Source organism: Lytechinus pictus, chromosome 10, assembly GCF_037042905.1.
Source record: "Lytechinus pictus isolate F3 Inbred chromosome 10, Lp3.0, whole genome shotgun sequence".
In the NCBI taxonomy this organism is placed as follows: Eukaryota; Metazoa; Echinodermata; class Echinoidea; order Temnopleuroida; family Toxopneustidae; genus Lytechinus; species Lytechinus pictus.
Genome location: NC_087254.1, coordinates 30,421,915 through 30,441,759, shown reverse-complemented (window position 1 = coordinate 30,441,759; position 19,845 = coordinate 30,421,915).

Genomic DNA, 19,845 nt, shown 5'->3' with positions numbered 1-19,845 from the left:
ATAAATTTCAGACCTTGCTAAAGACCCATCTTTCTAATGTCTAGCTATATCCACTCTGCATCAGTTGTGGGGTTGGTCTGTTTGGAGGTGCACATCTTTGTTTCGTTTTGTTTGTTTCACTCTTTTTTTTTTTTATTAAGACTACATTTCTATTTTTCCTCCGGCAATTTATAGTCAAAGTCAGAAAACTGAGCGCTTAGAAATACCTGTATTAAGCGCCTTTATTTGGATACACATTCGAATCGGCAATGAACCTAGATTTTTAAATCAGAGGAATCGATGATTGGCTCAATTGATCGTTGCAAATTCTTACATTTAAAACATATGTTCGTCAACTTCACTCTTAAAATGTTGGGCAACATACTGTCCACAAAACAATTGGTTTAAAAATATCAAACTCTGGGTAGTTTTCAACCAATACTGTGTAGTTTTCACCCAAAGCACACATTATTGGTTTAAATCTACCAAGAATTTGATAAAGTTTTAACCAATTGTTATGTGGACAGTATTATGCCCAAATGCCTAACATTTTTAAGAGTATACATGTAAATGAAATGGGGATCAAAAGTCTTAAACCAGACGATAATTTTTTTTTGTTCCTGATATTAGACCAATGGTGAAGTTGCCCTTTAATTACACGTTTTGCAGAAAGGACCTTAATTGTGTGGATGGAAATGGGATATCACGAAAAGACCCGGTCAAAATATATCGAAATACCTTCTGAAAATCAGAGTGTTTGAAGGCGTAGATTGATAGGTTTATTGCAGAGTTACTGAAGAAGAAACAAAGCCGTAAATGACTTGTGATTGGATTAGAAATGTCAACTAAGGTAAGTGGTGGTATATAGCAGAACAGGAATACCAAGGTAACCAGAGCGAGGTTTTTGGTTACCGCAATTACATCTCGAGCCTCAAATCCGTTTTCAGCCCTCGCGGGATTCTGCTGATTCTGGGCGTGGTGAAGTGGTGGCTGGGGTTGGGGCGTGGGCTCGTTTTGATTTGCTTCCTCGTGAGCTCGATTCCGAGCAGCACCCGCCGCAACTCTTCTCTTGTGAGCTCGAACATGAAGAATGATCTTCATATAGGCCACGGATATGACAGAGAAAGACACAATGACAGTGATTGAGGTGTACAAACTGAAAATCCAATAAATGATCCCCTCTTCCTTGGTTGTGTAAAATTTAGTCTTTGAGTCGTATTACACTTGCCGTCCAACCAGATTGAACGATACTTCCACCGCAAATGGTAGACACCACGTACCCAAGACCATCAGTGCGATCTTCTTCGTCGTGAAAACTTTGTTGAAACATTCGCGGGTCGTGTGATCTTAATAAACCTCGTGATTGCAATCAAAGCCAAACTGAATATAGTTGTGTTAACTGAAACCTTGGCGCATATCCCATACATAATTGCTAAACTACCTGGTACCAATGGCCCATCCGCGGACAGAAGATTTACGGTTTGCACAGGTATAAACAAGCAGGTGATGAAGTCGCAGACGGCCAGATTGACCACAATCACTGTCGGAGTTTAGTTGATAAGAATACGGAAATGATAGTCAAGGAGTTTCCAACCAGACCGGTAAGTGTTATTAAGAAAAAGAAAGATGCTGAGATGACATACCAAGACGGTTTCAAACCGCCTCGATCACAAGAATCCCCGTTAAATTACAAGAACATTTTTAGGCTAAAAAATACCCATTAATTATTCCTGCATTCACACTGCCCCGAAACATACCCTTCGGAATAAATTCCTGAAGTTAGGAGCATGCGCAGTATGGTCTAATAAGCAGGCAAGGCGCGAGATTCAAAACCACTAGCCCAGCAGCCACCCACAGGGCCTTGGCCACCCACGGGGCCCGCCCCCAACGACACGCTGGGCTAAAAGTTCCCGTAAATTGCTTTCACATTGCCAAAATACCTGCGACCTTGGAAAATTCCCCGCGAAAGTTCTCGTAATTTCGCCAAGTACCTACTATTTAGCGGGTATTTTCTTTCGGGGAAATTACGCGTAGTTTGCTTTCACATTACCAAAATACCTGGTATTTTCTGATCGGGGTAAATTTCCCAATCAGAGAATACCTGGAACTGACGAACTTCGAGGCGGTCTGAAACAGTGGCGTAGCTAGGATTTTTTTCCTGGGGGGGCACTGAGGGGTCCTTGCTTTTTCAGGGGGGGCACCATTTTTTCCGGTGTGCGTGTATGTGTCACAAGGGCGGATCCGACTTTCGCCAATATAGGGACTGGAGCCCGAAATTATCTTCACCTATATTTTCCCCGATCAGTGACTTCTTAGTTTTATTCTTATAAAACAACATAAACATGACTTAATCTCATAAGCCTTATAAAAAGTGCGAGCGCGAAGCGCGAGCGATTTTTTTTTTACTTTCATGTATTTTGTCCTGAAAATTTAATATTCTGGGCAATGTTATGTATGATCCTGAACAAGATTCGTATGTAACTAGATAATGACTGCGAACGCCAAGCGCGAGTAGAAATTTATATTAACTGTTCTAGCATTATCGAAAAGGGACCTGTTAAGGACTGCTTACAGTTACCCACGAAGACGGTGTTTATTTTAATAATGGGAGCGCGAAGCGCGAGCAAATTTTTTTAACATTCCGACCTAAAAAATGATCATTCTAAGCACTTTTTGTGTTAATAAATGAGCGCGAAGCGCTAGAGGAAGAAAATTGATATTTTAGACCTAAAAGTGGGACACTCTATTCATATTTTATCAATCATAAATAGGATATAGTTAACTGGGTATCATTAATAATGCAATCGTGAAGCGTGAGCAGACAATTATTGATATTCTTATGTGAAACTGAATAATTTAACTATATTAAAAAAAAAGAACATGTAGGCTATAGTATCGCGCATGTTTCAGATTTAGACCTAGAATCTGGGCATTCTGAATACATTTGTTTAATGGAACTTTATGGAATACACGTAGACAATAGGAACTTGGCAAATCAAACAATGTCACCACGCAGCGTGAGCTTAAAATGCTGATATGTAGACCATAAACGGACATTTTACAGAGCACTTAAATTTGTAAATGGAAAAAAAATAATGAAAGCTCGATGTCCGAGCTAAAATATGTTTTGTATATTGACTTCAAAACTTGCTCCATATCAGCCTATTGAGCAAGATATGAATCTCATCGAACAGGCAATTCTGGCGCGAAGCGCAAGCAAAAGTTTTATATGGTAACGTGAAAGATTTTTTTTTTGTTGCAAGTCTTCCCCTCACATTATTTCATTTACTCGTCTTCCTCCTCTTATTTTCCTCTTCTTCCTTTTTCTTGTCTTTCTCCTTCTTTTCCTTTTTTTTCTTTTCTTCTTTCTCCCTTTTTTTCTTCTTTTTTTTTTGCTCTGCCAATTTTTTTCAGGGGGGGGGGCACCTGGGGGGGGGGGGGGCACACCAAATCTCAGGGGGGGCACGTGCCCCCCAGGCCCCCCGTAGCTACGCCACTGGTCTGAAACCACATGATCTGATGTTAAATTTGTTGAATTCGTGTTCCCGCCCATATCAATTTTATTAAAAGTATTTTCTGAGAATGTGAAGAGAGACTTTTCTTAGTTGACTGATGACCTGCTGGGGAAAAAACACAGAAATATTGTTCATAACTTGGGAATAAAAGACGGCAAATTATCTTTAATTTTGGTTTGTAGGCAATTATGAAACGTTATGTTTGCAATTCAGTTCGTCATTTTAGTTCAAATTGAGTTGTAAATGTATCTCAGATCTGCGGGATAAGAAAATCACACTGTGTGTACTTCTGCCCACTTTGCATATGCCATTCTTTAAAAGAGCTCCGTTGCATTAAATCGAAATTATCGGGATTTATCCGGAACTTCCAGTAATAAAGTTGTTTTCAAAATTCATAGGACATTCTATAGTGGAAATTCCAACTCACTGGTACCATATGTCGTTCAATTAAAGCTAGGAGCATTAACAGCCCCGCGTTTTGAAGAAGATTGTGTTGATGTTGTCCCTAAGTAATCCTGATGCTCCTCGAATACGACCAAAACCGTTCTTCTGTTGTTAAAATACCTTACTTTGAAGAATCCGCCAATTCCGTTGCATATAAAAAAAAAAGATTTTGCATACGAGTATATCCAAATATTTAGTTATTTACCCAGAAATCTACAGGAAGAGTTTTTAGGAATATTGTGTTTTTTGCGACTAGTTGTTAGAACTTGTCAAGACTCAGTTTTCCAATGATATACGATTGTGCATTTTTGTGCGGGATTGAAATGAATCCAATGACCGGGGTAATAATATGTTGTTAAGCGCTTTGATCCGTTATAGAAAAATCGCTCTATAAAAACTAGCTATTATTATTATTACAGAAATGACACAAGCATCGTTGTTCAGACTGCATTACAGCTCTCTGAACCTCGAGTGTGACTAGGTGAAAAGTGTGAAAATGACAATTACAGCTATTTTGAGATGACAACTGCTGTAGCTTTTTTATCAGCCTCTGCAGAAAAAAAGTGAATGTGATCATTAAATTCTGAGGACTTAAAATTAATTTTCAGAATATGCAATAGATAATTATGCCTTCTTTTTAAATGTTTTAGGAAGACGTCATATTTCTATGTACTGTATATGGTCATCGAAGATAGCCATCATGCAGTGTTATTTTTTTTTACAGCGAGGACGAATTGAATTCTTGATTTCAATTTCTTGGTTTAAAGTGAAGATAGCTGTCTCGGGATGGCCTTCAATTACCCCTGGAAATTGGAAAACTAATGAGACGTTTATTCCACCAAGCAAATGTCTTCATAGCATGATGCCAAAGCAACAAGCGAAAATTGAAACTCTAAAACTCTACCATGTCTACAGGGGTCCAAAGGAGTCAAGTAATGAGTTCTGTAAAACAATAAAGGTCAAAAAAGCTAATTAACTCTGCTTTCACAATGCCAATATAAGTAGTCATTAGATAGTTGATATTTCCTGTTATTTCGGAAGAAAAAAAACGGTTGGATATTATTTATCTCATCTTGCACAATAGCGTTTTATAATGGCAGTAATAATGACATATGTAAAATGGCAATAACAAGAAATGTTAATGAAGAAAAAAGCTACACAGTAAAACGAAATACCACGTTGTTTAAGCCAGTCACTCTAACAAAACATTGTTTAAACCTTTTGAAATTGCTTTAACTTGTTAACTACTTGTTAAAACTTTAAACAATAGTTATTAGAGTGGGCCAAGGTTTCTCCCCCTCGACGCTTCGCGCGATATTTCCGAAACGCAAAAAACAATAGCGCCGCAAAATTTTATGACTTTTTGTTTTGAAGTCTCGCGCAACTTTTGAGACCAAATTCGCGACATACGGGTATAGCATCGCGACGTCACGTGACTTTTTACGAGACAATGTCATGCCAAAAATGGCTCATTTTTATACTTTGTGTACAAAGTCTATGGGAGATGAAATTCATAAAAGGGTAATTATGTTTCGTTCTAATTGGTCTGCTTAATTAATTAAGGGTTTAATCTAGTTGTTAAATGGTCTGTAATAATTTCCATTGAGAAAAAAAATGAAAAACAAAAGATGAAAAACATAGAAACACATAAGAAATTGTAAAAACAAAGAAATACATAACGAAAAATTGGCTTTCGCAATTTTCTTTAGGCAAAACTTTACATTAGATCATAATGATGACATCTGCAAAAAAATTAGAAAATTTGAAGTTAAATTGCACTGTAAAAAAAATATATGAATCAGTAGTTAATACTTAATGAATATAAGTAGAATTTATATTTTTTTATTATTTTTCATTTTTTGAAGTAGTTTTAACTTGTCTTTTAATTTACTTGATTTATTTGGGTTCAATATACATTAAAGAAAATTCACGTATTGCTGGCTTGCTTTGATTGAGTAAATCTAACTCAATTAGGCTAAGATGATTATTACTTATAAATTCTTGTTGAATGTACTTATATTTTTCAATTAACGCCTTATTTAAATAATGCATGAATATTCATTAGACATGTTAGAGCAAGTAAATGTTTGGGTTTTTTTTTCAAATAACTGTCATATCTATTTGTGTTTGAATTTTTTTCGGATAAGGGTGTGCTTACTATTTTATTCTTTTCTTGAATCAAAGAAAGAGCAACATTAAATAGTCATTTAGCAAAAAATTTCAGATGTCTTTTTAGGTTTTCGGAAAACAATTATATTGTTCTCACTGTTTTATCTGTAAGAATGAAACGATCGCGTATAAATATCAATGTAAGTACCTACATATGTAACAGGTAAGTGAAAATGCACAAAGTCTAATATTTGGATAAAAGATGAAAATGATGCCACTAAAGTAAAAGTGGGACGATGGGGGAGCGGACTTCTGAATAACGAAAGTCCACTCCCCCATTTGATTTTTTCAAACATTCTAGTGATTGTTTTTCTAAATGAATTAAGTTATTGTAACTTAATTTTCTTGAGTGAAATGGATGCAAAGAAAATAAGTAAAGTTTACTTAAAACTGCCAAACTCATAATACTTAAAAAAATTAAGGCAATCTGTTGAAACAATTTTATTGAGTAATTTCAACTAATTAAAAAAAAAAAAAAATGTTTTCATGAATGAATTTGCATATTTTATTCGTAATATATAAAAAATTATTATTTTCAGAATTTTTGTACTAGCTTGTAGTTTATATGGTAAAGAATGTGCGTGCCAAATTTCGGCGCGATCGCGCGCACGGCGGCCGAGATCAGAAGGGGGGGCCATGATTCCCCCCCCCCCCCCCAGTCCTCAATACGTCTCAAATAGCCCAGTTCTTTTAGGGTTAAACTCACTTAAAATTTTAAACTGCGATTTTACAGTGTATTGGATAGCAATAGCGTTTTATAATGACAATAATAATGATATATAATGACATTACAAATATATAATGATAATAACATAAGCACTCATATCAATAATTATAATGATATTGATGATGATGAAAATGATCATTTTATTGACGGAGACGATTTTTTGACCAGTATATTCGATATGAGAATAACAATAATGACAATGATTATAATATCAATAAATTACAACAGTGATCACAATAATGTATTTATTGCAGGGGACTCAAATAAACAAGCGTTGCTTTTCAGTGAGTTCCCTTTTTTCATTTCTGTTTTTCATATTCTGCTTTGTATATAGGCCTACTTTCTTTGTCAATCTGTTTGAAATGAAGAAGAATAAATTCAATCAATCAATCAAATAATAATAATACCAGCATACTCGTGTAGCGCATATCACTGCCAAAGGCGTCCCTACGTGCTCTATGATCACAAAAGCAAAGTCCTTTCACCCCCCCACACGCTCACACACGATCTAACGCACCGTAAATTATAACATTGATCAGAATGGTAACAATAATAGGAAAGAACCCTCCCCTTCCACACACACACACACACACCCTCTCACACACGCACATCCCCACTCATATTATAACATTAATCATAATGATAACAAACATAAGCAAAGACAACCATCTCAATCACACATCCTTACACCCTACATTAAAACACTGATCAGAATGATAACAAGAAGAGGAAAGAACCCTCCCTCCAACACACACACAAATACCCTACATTATAACACTGATCAGAATGATAACAATAAGAGGAAAGAACCCTCCCATCCTACACACACAAACACACACCCTCCCTATATTACAACATTGATCACAATAATAACAATAAGAGAAAAGAAACATCCCCTCCCACACACATACACACACCATCGCTATATCATATTGATCGTGATAATAAGAGCAATGCATAACCCCTCCCTCCAACACACACACAAATACCCTACATTATAACACTGATCAGAATGATAACAATAAGATGAAAGAACCCTCCCATCCTACACACACAAACACACACCCTCCCTATATTACAACATTGATCACAATAATAACAATAAGAGAAAAGAAACATCCCCTCCCACACACATACACACACCATCGCTATATCATATTGATCGTGATAATAAGAGCAATGCATAACCCCTCTCTCCAACACACACACACACAAATACCCTACATTATAACACTGATCAGAATGATAACAAGAAGAGGAAAGAACCCTCCCATCCTACACACACAAACACACACCCTCCCTATATTACAACATTGAACACAATAATAACGATAAGAGAAAAGAAACATCCCCTCCTACACACATACACACACACCATCGCTATATCATATTGATCGTGATAATAACAAGAGCAATGCATACCATCTCCTTCCAACACACACACACACAAATACCCTACATTATAACACTGATCAGAATGATAACAATGAGAGAAAAGAACCCTCCCATCCTACACACACAAACACACACTCTCCCTATATTACAACATTGATCACAAAAATAGCAATAAGAGAAAAGAAAAATCCCCTCCCACACACATACACACACACCATCGCTATATCATATTGATCGTGATAATAACAAGAGCAATGCGTACCCTCTCCCTCCAACACACACACACACACAAATACCCTACATTATAACACTGATCAGAATGATAACAATGAGAGAAAAGAACCCTCCCATCCCACACACACACCCTCACTATATTACACTAATGATCATGCTAACAATAAAAACAAAGACAACCCTCTTCCTCAAACACAGGCACACACACCCTCACACCCTCAATAAAAAAATTATCAGAATGATAACAATAAGATCAAAGAAAATCCTTCCAACGCACACACACACGCACCCTTACACATTCTCACACCCTTTTGCCTTTTTTTTTTCTTATTTACTTTCATATTAGGCCTACTGATAATTTTTGGGACCCATGGTCCAAAGCCCTCTCCTCTGTATATCAGTTGGTCCTAAAGCATATTAAGTATATCAATTAGAATTTAACCTCCCTGGCCGGGCTGCCACCCTCTTTTTAAATGGTAAAAAATAATGGCCTAACTTGGGATGGCTTAAAATAATTGCCAGCAGATATGAACAAAGATATTAATTTATTCATTATCACTCTACGTAATTGTTTATATTATATTCATGATTTTCCCAAAAGAAACACATTTGGTTTCAAACTTTCTGTTCATTCATAAAGTGTTTGTCCGAAAGTTTCAGAATGTCTGTGGTCGTCTTTTTGTGCATTTGGTTATTATACTGATGCTGCATGTGCACATTTTGATTCATTAAAGATAAAATGATAGTAATTCCAATGCATTAATAAACCATTATCTGCTTGTTTGATAATAATGCAATGAGATTGATGTGTCTGGGTGTGTGTTTGTGTGAAAGTGTGCATATTTCGTCTTCATCCGATGTATTAATCACCGTGTATTTTGGAAGCTTCTATTTTCAAGTGTTAACTTTTTGTTGCCCTCCTTTTCTTGTAATAATACATTTATATATGATTGCACAATTTGATGATGTTTTTAATAATTACGAATTTGAAATTTGAAATTGTGATTTTTTTTTTAATTTGAACATTATATGATAATTTAGTAGTATATCAGATCATGAGGTCTATGTACACGATTTACAATACAGGCTGCTTTAGAGGCCCGCAGACGTACATGTATTCTATATATTCATTATCACAAATATGGAAAGACGAACAATATGAAATAAGGCGATTGTAAATATTTGTTTGTTAAAAAAAAATCAATGATAATTTCCACAGGCTAATTTAAAGTTTTACTTTAGATACAAACTGGGTTTTTGAAAAGGAATGAACAAAATGAACACTTACTGTTTTATCAGTGCAACCCGTTTCACTAAATCGCCTTTAAGTGTTAAATATTGCAGTACAAAATATAAACATAATGGTCAAAATGACTGACATGTATGTCCATTACTGACAGTAGTGATTCCCCACATATTGATCTCATCTGAACGACACCCCCTTAAAGATCCATGGCCAAGGTAATAAAGAAAAATAAAACGAAAGACAAAGGGGTAAAATATGATATTGTATGTTGGCTATTATGTCAAAATACATCCCAAAATTAGATTTTTAGTTTAAATAGCCAAAATTTCGCTCGTTCACAAGTTTTGAATTTTCTGACAACATAAACTGCGTTCTGCTCCCTCTAAATGTTTGTCTCATTACGCCACGAATCTAAATAGAATGAGGCCTACGAATGGCGCAGTCACATTTCCCCTTCGGTGGCCATATTTGTTTGTTTGTTTTATTTATTTGAATACAGAATAAAAAAATACCTTGCTATCAGCCGTTTGGCTGTTTTCAACAAGTCCGTATAATATACAAATCAATACGACAAATAAATAATTAATAAATCAATAATAATAAATTAATAAAAATAATTAATAATAAATAAATCAAGAGATATTGAAAAAACAAAAGAAGAAAGAAATCATAATTCAAGAATGAAAACAGAAGAAACTGCTTTTTGAAACTGTGATAGTATAGATCTTTTCTAAAAGATTCCGGTAGATGGTTGAATAAATGTGTTGCAATGTTTTTTGCAATTTTGGCAATTGTAAGTTAAAAACAAGAGTTTCCAATTTATTTGAGAATAGAGTATGTCCGACGTCTGGAATTTAGTTTTTGGGAATTTTGAAGATAAGAGTAACTTAGTTTTTTTTTACTTTGGCGTTTAAACAGTCAATTTGAAGGGCTTGATACAAAGCCTGTCTCTGATATCGACAATCTAAATTTTAAAAAAGATCCCAAAGCCCTATTTTGAAGAGTATGAAGTTTCCTTATTAAGTCCCGAATTAGGTTACATCCAAACTGTGCTGTAGCACTCTAAGTGCGGTCTGATCATAGAGCTATTCTGCGTTAATAGCTCCATGGTCTGATCATTGTGTTGTACAATATTAGAGCTGTGATCTGGCCAATGTATGACCGCGCCTTAGAGCATAAAAGTTACGTAAAAGTTTGCCTTTAACATTATGAACTTGTGGCTTCCACGTAAAATCCGAGTCGATTTCCACACTTAGATACTCAATATAATTGACCTTTTTTCATATAGATGTATTGTTTACCTTGGTGGTGATGTTTACAAACTATCGACGTTTACGTTTTGAACCAATCATCAATATGAATTTGAGTTTATTGTGTGGCAGCTAACCACAAATCATCGTTAATCTTATTCCCAAGTTCTTCCGGACCGTTAGACGCGTAATAAAGACAGGTGTAATCAGCGTATAGCGAGAAAAGACAATTATGAAGAACGAACAAAAGTGGTCCAATTATACTTCGCTGTGGGACCCCGCAAAGTACCTCACTTTCGTAGTAGAATTGTTTTCTTCATGTAGTATATTGTCCTTGGCTTGATACAAACAGTAACGACGTGGTGGTATTGGGTAGGGGGAACATGCATGACCGAAAGATGACCCTTTCTCTCTCAATTCATTGGCGTACAGGTGGGGCCCTTGTGGCGCTTGCCCACCAATTTTTTTCACGACCAAGAAAAAAAAGAGGAAAGGAAAGACAATAGGGTAAAATATTAAATTTTTTCAATATTATGTCAAAATCTATATTTTTCTCAACTAGTCAACGAGATAATTGCGATCTTAAAGTAGAGGGTGGGGGTGGGGGGCTGACCCATTCAACCCAGTCTCCCCGAGGCGTCGAAAGAGCCAATTCATTTATGGGGTAATTTCTCTTATGCCCAAGTCCTCTCTAAACTTATCTAAACCTCCGGAGTCTCCCTCTTTTTTAACTTTTCTTTGATACTGATGCAAAAGTGGTTATGTCTGATAAATAAAATAAAAAAGTCAACATTTCCATCCATCCATCTCTCTATATCAATGAAATTTTAATTGCAATTGTTATCTCTCTCAATGATTAATTTGAATACAATACAATGGCATCAAATCACTTAATCATCATACTTCTCTATTTCATATTCAACATGTTCAATGTCGCCCTCTTGCGACGGTACATATATCGGGAAGGTCGAGTTTGGAGAGCGTTTACAATACATCACTGAAACATTTGCTCCCAGAAAATGAGATGGATTTCTGGTATGAATGAAAACGTGACAATAGCGATATGAAATTTATACTTTGTAATTCACAAAGTATTGGTATCGTGATCATCAAAGAATTGGAATAAATAACAGAGTTTGATCTTCTGACCTTTCACATCATGCACATTTCTTACTTATATTCTTACATTCAGTGAATTATAAAAAAAAACCAAGATGTCCTAAAATGTGAAGAAGGTTTACTTTTCTAGATCAAATGGAGATTTCACAAAACCATAACTCTTCTTAGACTCCTTTCTTCTCTCTTTTCTTGCTATTTCTTGACCCCTTTAATCGTTTCTTTTCCCTTTTTCTTCACTATTTAAGAGTCCCGACCTTTTCAGGTTTCTTCTCCTCTTTTTTACTATTTGAAAAGTAGCCTGCAATTAACGTCACTCCTGGTGTTCTGTAATAATTTAGTTGCAGTTGGATAGTACTGTAATGGATTCTATGGAGATGATGTATCAAACGATGCTGCAAAGTCTAAGGCAGTACACCCCCCCCCCCCGACTTACTGACCTCAAAATTATACTGGGTCATTCCTCTTTCCCATTGAAATGAATCTCGTCATCAATACAGCATCGTAAGCTAATATTGATTTTAATATTGAGGGTTGAGGTTTTGCATGGATTGTGATATAGGCCTACTCAACTATAACTCAATTGTGTAAGATAATTCTTATTGATTCAAGAGATGTGCGGTGATCTTCATTTTGCTGAAGGTACCACCCATTATAGGATTAGATTTGAAATCAAATTTTGATTGATGGTTTAATTTGAGAAGTTCGATACGATGGGAGTCAGAGGAAAGACAGAGGGAGATAAGTTGAAAATTATTTTTTTCTGTTTTCTACTAGAGACATTTTTCTCGTTTTTTTAAACAAAAAGACCTCTCTATTTTATTTCATCTGGCCATTTTGATTATCATTTTTTTTGGTAATCATTTTCTCTACGGGCTGAATCAAAAGACTTTTTTTTATTATCAGTCCTTGATATTATCATATCTTTCTCTCTATATTCCATTTTTCTGCTTCTTCCATCTTTGATTTCTTTCCGTGATTGAACACAGATTATTCAGTGCTGAATAATTGAATTGTCACTTCTTATTTAGACATTGATCTCTATTTTCTTCTTTCTTCTTCTTCTTCATCATCTTCTTTGTCTATTTTCCCGCTTTTTCTGCATTTATTTTGAATTCGTGAAATTCATAGTTATTGACTATCGCGTCTCCTATAGCTAGAGTCAAATACACAAGGAGGAACGTGCCTTGGGATAGAGACCATATTCCCGCGTAGTTCTGCCCTTGACAAAGGCATTTGGTACATTAGGTACATTGCTCTATTTTCCGTACACCAATAAAATGAAAACTGACGTGATTCAAGTGTTAGAACATTCAAAATAAACATCAACAATGCAAACTTAAACTAACAAACTAAAGAGGTGTGAAAGTAGCGATCTACATCCAGGCGTTCAAACCTTCCAATAGGGACAGAGGGCGATACAAGCAGTGGTGTCGATCCTGGGGGGGGGGGGGAAGGGGGGAGGGGCAGGGGGGCGATCGCTCCAACAATGAAAATATTGGGGGAGGGGGCGAACATATCGTTTTGCCCCCCCCCCATAATTGCGCATGTGCAAAAATAAAATAAAATCGTAATGTTACACAGAAATCAGCAAGCGAGATTGAGATACACAACTCGTTCTTTATTTAAAATCGTACTCAAAATGTCCGCTTTTCAGATTGGAATATACAAATTTTCAGCTCGCGCTTCGCGATGGCATCATTCCTGTAGCAAAAACCCATACTTTTCATGATTAAATAGGTGAAAAAAAATGTCCCGTTTTCAGTTCTAAACCTCAAAAAAACTCCCGCTTCGATTTGCAATAATCTTTTGTTGGATATATATCTTGTTCTTTATAAAAAACGTCCATTAAACTGTCAATATTTTTCAGATCGAAATATCAAAATTTTCAGCTCGCGCTTCGCGCTCACATATATTGTTCTTTTAGATACCCATCTTAATTATTGGTACCAAAGATGCTTAGAATATCAAGCTTTCAGGTCAGAATATAAAGAAATTTCAGCTCGCTTTCGGCACTCGCATTATGAGATACATGTATGTATCCTCCTCATGAGTTACTACAAACAGTCCTAAACAGGTACCTTTTTCCTATTTCCAGGTCAGTATACAAAATAATTTCAGCTCGCGCTTCGTTGGTGAGATATTTGTCTCTTTCTCACGAGTCATATATATATATATATATATATATATATATATATATATATATGCATATGTGTGTGTGGGTGAGTTTGTTCGTTTTGTGTGATCAAGCGCCTTTGGAACGTTGATTCATGATTTTGCCCACCCAATCTGAAAAAATGGATCGACGCCCCTGGATACAAGCTTCCGAGTGTCTCCGACCCGATAATCGATCACTACGTCACCAAATCGAATTGGGTCACTTCGGTCATCGCTAAGGAAAGCCGAAAATTTCGAGGTAATTCTTCAATTTTTTTTGTGTGTTGAGACCAAAAGTTTCAACTCCGCTAAACTCTTATTCTGCTTCAATGAGGTTCGAAGCCAGTGCTTTTCTAATACGATAAACATTGGTCATGTGGTGACGTATATTGGGATTCAAATCAGATTTACCAATTGACCTTTTCAGTAATTATTATATCATCATCCTATTGTTCTGAACTAGGTTATAGTACGGAAGATTTACATTAATCTTAAAAGATTCAAGTCCTCTCCAGCATTCGATTATCAGGATTATTGAAAACTTATTCTCCTAGGTTTACTTATTCCAAAACCCATTTATTCATGATTAATCTACCAGTCCATTCCCAGACAATGCATTTATCAAAAGATTCATTGACATTCTAAACGTCATCAGGGATTCATAAGTATTGGGTGTGGTTTTTTATTCTTTCGACTTAAGAACTCCGGCCGCCGAAGACTAATATGCACCATTTTTACAGGGTAAGAATCACAGATTAGATTTCATGTCAGCCTTCTGAATACTTGCCTTACTCTAAAAGAATGGGGGAAATTGGTGAGTTCGCTTTTTTAAGAGTTTGTTCTGAAATAATGGCTAAATCTCCCTTTGTTGTTTTAGATCATTTTGACTGTGTTCAGACATCTTGGCAATCGAACATCGATATATTATTATTCAAACAGCTCATTTTACTTTAGAAGACTTGCTGGTAATAAATGCTGAAGTAGGTAAGAATTTATATTTTCATTATCTGAAAAGTCCTTGGAAGATCACGAATATTGATGGCGCCATCTCCGCAATTTCTTTAAATAATGATCTGCAATATACAGAGATAACATTGCGGAATAACTTGAAGCGCCAATCTCTCGCTGAGACAACACTGCGAAATATAATAATCAGTCGCTTGGAACAAACAAGTGTCTAAGAAATTTCAATCCCCCTTCCCGATGGTTCTGCCTTGTCTTTAAAAAAAAAACTTTGTGAAAACCTACTGGAGTCCCTGAGAAACTAAAGAGTTAAAAGTAAAAAAAAAGTGTATGGTGTTTCACCTCCCTGTGACTCCCCATAAAGACTGTTAGTCTCCAAGAAACATCGTGGAGACCTCCACTGCAAAGAGTTTAAAGCCCGAAATTGATCTTCCCGTGACTCCACATAAACGATGTTTAAAGGGGGGGGGGGCTGACCATGCAAAAATCACAATCATTTGGTAATTTGTACGTATTTGTACACGGTTTTGAGAAGTCTCCATTACAAGAAGTCTTTATTAGAATTACAGGGAGATCGGTTTTCGACTCTTTACAGTCACCAGTGATTTTCAGTAGGTCTCCAGGAAATATTGTGGAGACTGCAAAGAGTCTAAAGGCGACGTTGATCTCCCTGTGACTCCCCATTATGATTTCTAGTCTCCAGGAAACATCGTGGAGACGTGCTGGGGGCAACTGGAGACCGTAAAAGGTCTAAAGCCGATTGTGATCTCCCTGTGACTCACCATGATGATTTCTAGTCTCCAGGAAACATCTTGGAGACGTGCTGGAGACCACAGGAGAGTTTGTTGTTATGAGTTTATACTTGGTTGACCATTTTTATTTGTATACCAGCTAGCATACCCCTCAAAATCTTGCAAATGGATAGGAACAGTCTGCCAGCTTTTATGACTCTGATGAGATGAACAGCAACAATACAAAAAAAAAGAACAACCAAAGACCTAAACAACAGGACACATTTTATTCTTCGAGTAAATTTATAGAGAAACATTAAATTGATCTTCTATAACCTGTATTCGCCAGGATACCCGCGGAAGAATACTCTGGAGAAAGTTAGATTACACCAATCAACGGACATGACGTCACAATATTCATCTACTATATACTGTAACCGCGGTCATCTAAATCAGGCTCCAACGTGGAACACGCTGGCTCAAGGGATTGTTCCAAGTTAGACAACATATTTTCATTAATGCAAAGTTTATGATTACGGGAAGCTAAAATCGCTATTGTTTTCATCTAGACTCCATCGTTAAAATACATCTTTAATTTCAGTCTGATATACTGTATGCTACATTTGCCATAATTTTGTTTGGTCACGTAGGCCCTAAATGAATATTTTTGCGATATACTCTGTTCATGCACATAGATATAATAACATGATTCATCCTAATTCTATACTCATTTGCAGTGTGTTTGGCTTACACATTCTAATCGAATGTCATTATTCTTATCAAATATTTGAAAAAAATTACGGAGGCATTAATTTTACTACCAGTATCATTCTTTATTTATTTTGTGAGATCATTAACGAGCAACTGCCTTTGTGATATAAACTTAAGAAAATTCAATTTTCTCACTAAATTGAAAGGGATTTCAATACTGTAATTTGTAGATTCAAAATATCAACAGCAGATACATCATTTCATAGCCCCTCCTGAAAGAAATAAAACGTGTTTTCATTCATCATGAGTCACTGAAAATGGCAATTCATGGAATTTATATTTTATGAAATAAATGGTGCTGCTACTCACATTTGATGTCCGAAAATCAAGACTTTCATTTTTTTTAATTTTTGTATTCTTTGATAGATTTTAATCTACCCTTCATCAATATTTTTCATCTTTTTTTTTACTTTTATTAAACCAACTTAAGGTCAGGGTGAACTTCCCTTGACGCGTGTACCCCCCCCCCCTTTCTCTTGTTGGCAAGTCGGATGATATCGAATGAGCAATGATGAAACAAAATAAATGTGGATTACAAAATACAAAACAAAACAAAAACTGAAAGTTTGAAAAGAACCCGGATTTTTTCTTGCCGTCGAAGCGCTATTTTGAAGTTTCCATTCTCTTCTACCATTTATCACTGCCAAGACATTGATTTGGAAAGTTTTACAGCCTATAACTGGCGCCAAGATTATAGAGGAAAACAACTCAAATGACTGATGTTTCTGATTGGTTTGTGCGGTTTGGAACGATAGCGAATCAGGAGAAGAAAAAAATAATAAAAATATGTGAAAGGAAAAAAAGGAGAGTGAGAAGAAGCTGAAAAAGAAAAGAAGAAGGACTGGGAGGAAGAAGATGATGATGGTACAGAAGATGATACAGACAAAATATTAATAAAGACGAAGATGTGTGTTCTTTTGGATTTTCCAGTTAATACCTTTTTTACTCACGTGATTATCCCTACTCCTCTCATTATTTGATAATATATTTTTGCAGATGCTTTTATGTGCGTATCTTTTTTAACATTCCTTTTTATTTGTGTTTTTATTAATAAATCATCAACATACAAATCCTTTGCATCAAAGGTCACTATAAAAATTACATAAACGAAATAATTAATTTGCGTATCTTACTATTCATTAATTTGATTTTGATGAGGAATAAGAAGAAAGACGATACAATTAAGAAGAGGCAAGTTATTTCGGTCATACAGCATTATATTGGCATATCGAATCATTTAGAATAATTAAAGTAAAAGACGAATAGAAATTTATTGGAAAAGTTAAGAAATGAAAGACATAAAAGAAGGACAGGGGAGGGATAATATAAGATATTTGCATTCTTTCAAAAAATGGTCCTTCGGGTTATAATGGAAAATAAATATTTGTATAGAAAATAAACAATGAAATGCAGTAACAAAATTCCATATTCAATCAAAGTGGAAAGATATAAAAAGCATGAAAGAGAAAGTGAAAAACCTCTCCCCCATCAATCTTGTCTTTTTAAAAAAACCTTCTTATTGAACTTCTCAACCTGAACAGGTCATAAAGAATATTTCTATTCATAATGGATGTTTCTCTCGGCAAATTCAGATCCACGCTCATGTCTTGAATTAATAAGATTTATCTAACCATGGAGCTATTAAACAATAGCTCTATGATCTAACTTAAGGGTTTACAGTCAATATTCTTGGAAAATATTTTCTTAATGTTAAATCACTATTGTCTTATGATGCTGAATAATTAGCTGAAAGTTGAATTTCGATGAGAGAGAAGAATGATCCAGTGTATCAGGATATACCTTGTTGTGGGGGGGGGGGGGGCTACTGCCCAAGAGTTTGACATTGTCTGATATCACCATCATTGTTACTACTACAAGAAATTAAAAGATTCTTTTCTTGCTCTCTCCAAAAAATTGGAAATATCAATTTCTTACCGTGATAATATTATGATGTAATATTACTTCGTCAATATATTGCGAGATATTGAAACAATGTCTTTGTTTACAAGGCATTCCTATGAATTATTTATTTCCTCCGAGGACTTTTCTTCCCTTCTGTCATTTTTCTTTAAGTGAATATCAAATGTCATTTGCACCTGTTAACCAAGCCTTTACAAGCTTTCTATTTAGGAGGGGGTTGGAAAACGTGTAAGAAACTTTTACAAAGCATGTTGACAAGAAAGGGTAGCCACTAGAAAAAAGATAATGCAAGAAGAGAGAAGAACAACCGAGAAAATGAAAACGACACACACACAAAGAAGATAACACCCGTCAAATTTGACAAGCAAACAATTAAAGACAAATAATTTCTTTTTGAATACGAATATTGTAGAAAACTTATATACATTTCCTAAGGGAATCGTCCCTCCTAGTTAGTATTGTAAGGGCGACTCAAGTAATGGATGTTCAAGAAAGAAACTTCAAATCGGTGACACGTCAGAACAAGGTCTACAAATCAACCAAAGTCCGGCAAACTTTGCAAGCTTTAACCAGATGACTGATTTCTGCAACATAAATTATGAAATGTTTCGTTCTAGTTAAAGATTGAAAGATGAATAAATGATCAATAATTATTGCTCATTAGCGCTATTCATAACTTACCATCGATAGCAAACAACTTTTTGCAGCATCCCTCACTCACCCCTTCTCTTTCACCCTCTCTCCTTCTCCCTCTCACTCTTTCTGTCATTCTCCATATTACTATGAAAAAAAATATATTTAATCCAAGGATTCGCCATACAGCTTGATAGTCCAAAGAACATCTGTCTACATATACCTTGTTAGCCTAGACAATTGATTATCAATATGTAATACATTCCCTAGAAATAGGAGGGTTCAAGAATGGAGGTACATGACTGTATAGTGTTTTATACCCCTAAGGTTCAAATTTCTTACTGGTATAGAAAGAAATATATCAAGAGAGAGGAGGGAAAACGATAAGAGAGAGAATAAAAGAGTGTGTGAGACAGACGGGGGGTCATAACAATACTATACATTTCACGTTAATGCAAGTAACTTAAGACATTAATACTTTTTCTTAGCTTTACTATTTTATTTTAATCTTGGTTCAAGAATGCATGATGAAATTGATCAACAGTATAAGAGAAAAAGGACGGCAGATAATGCATGCGGATTATCAGAATAAATC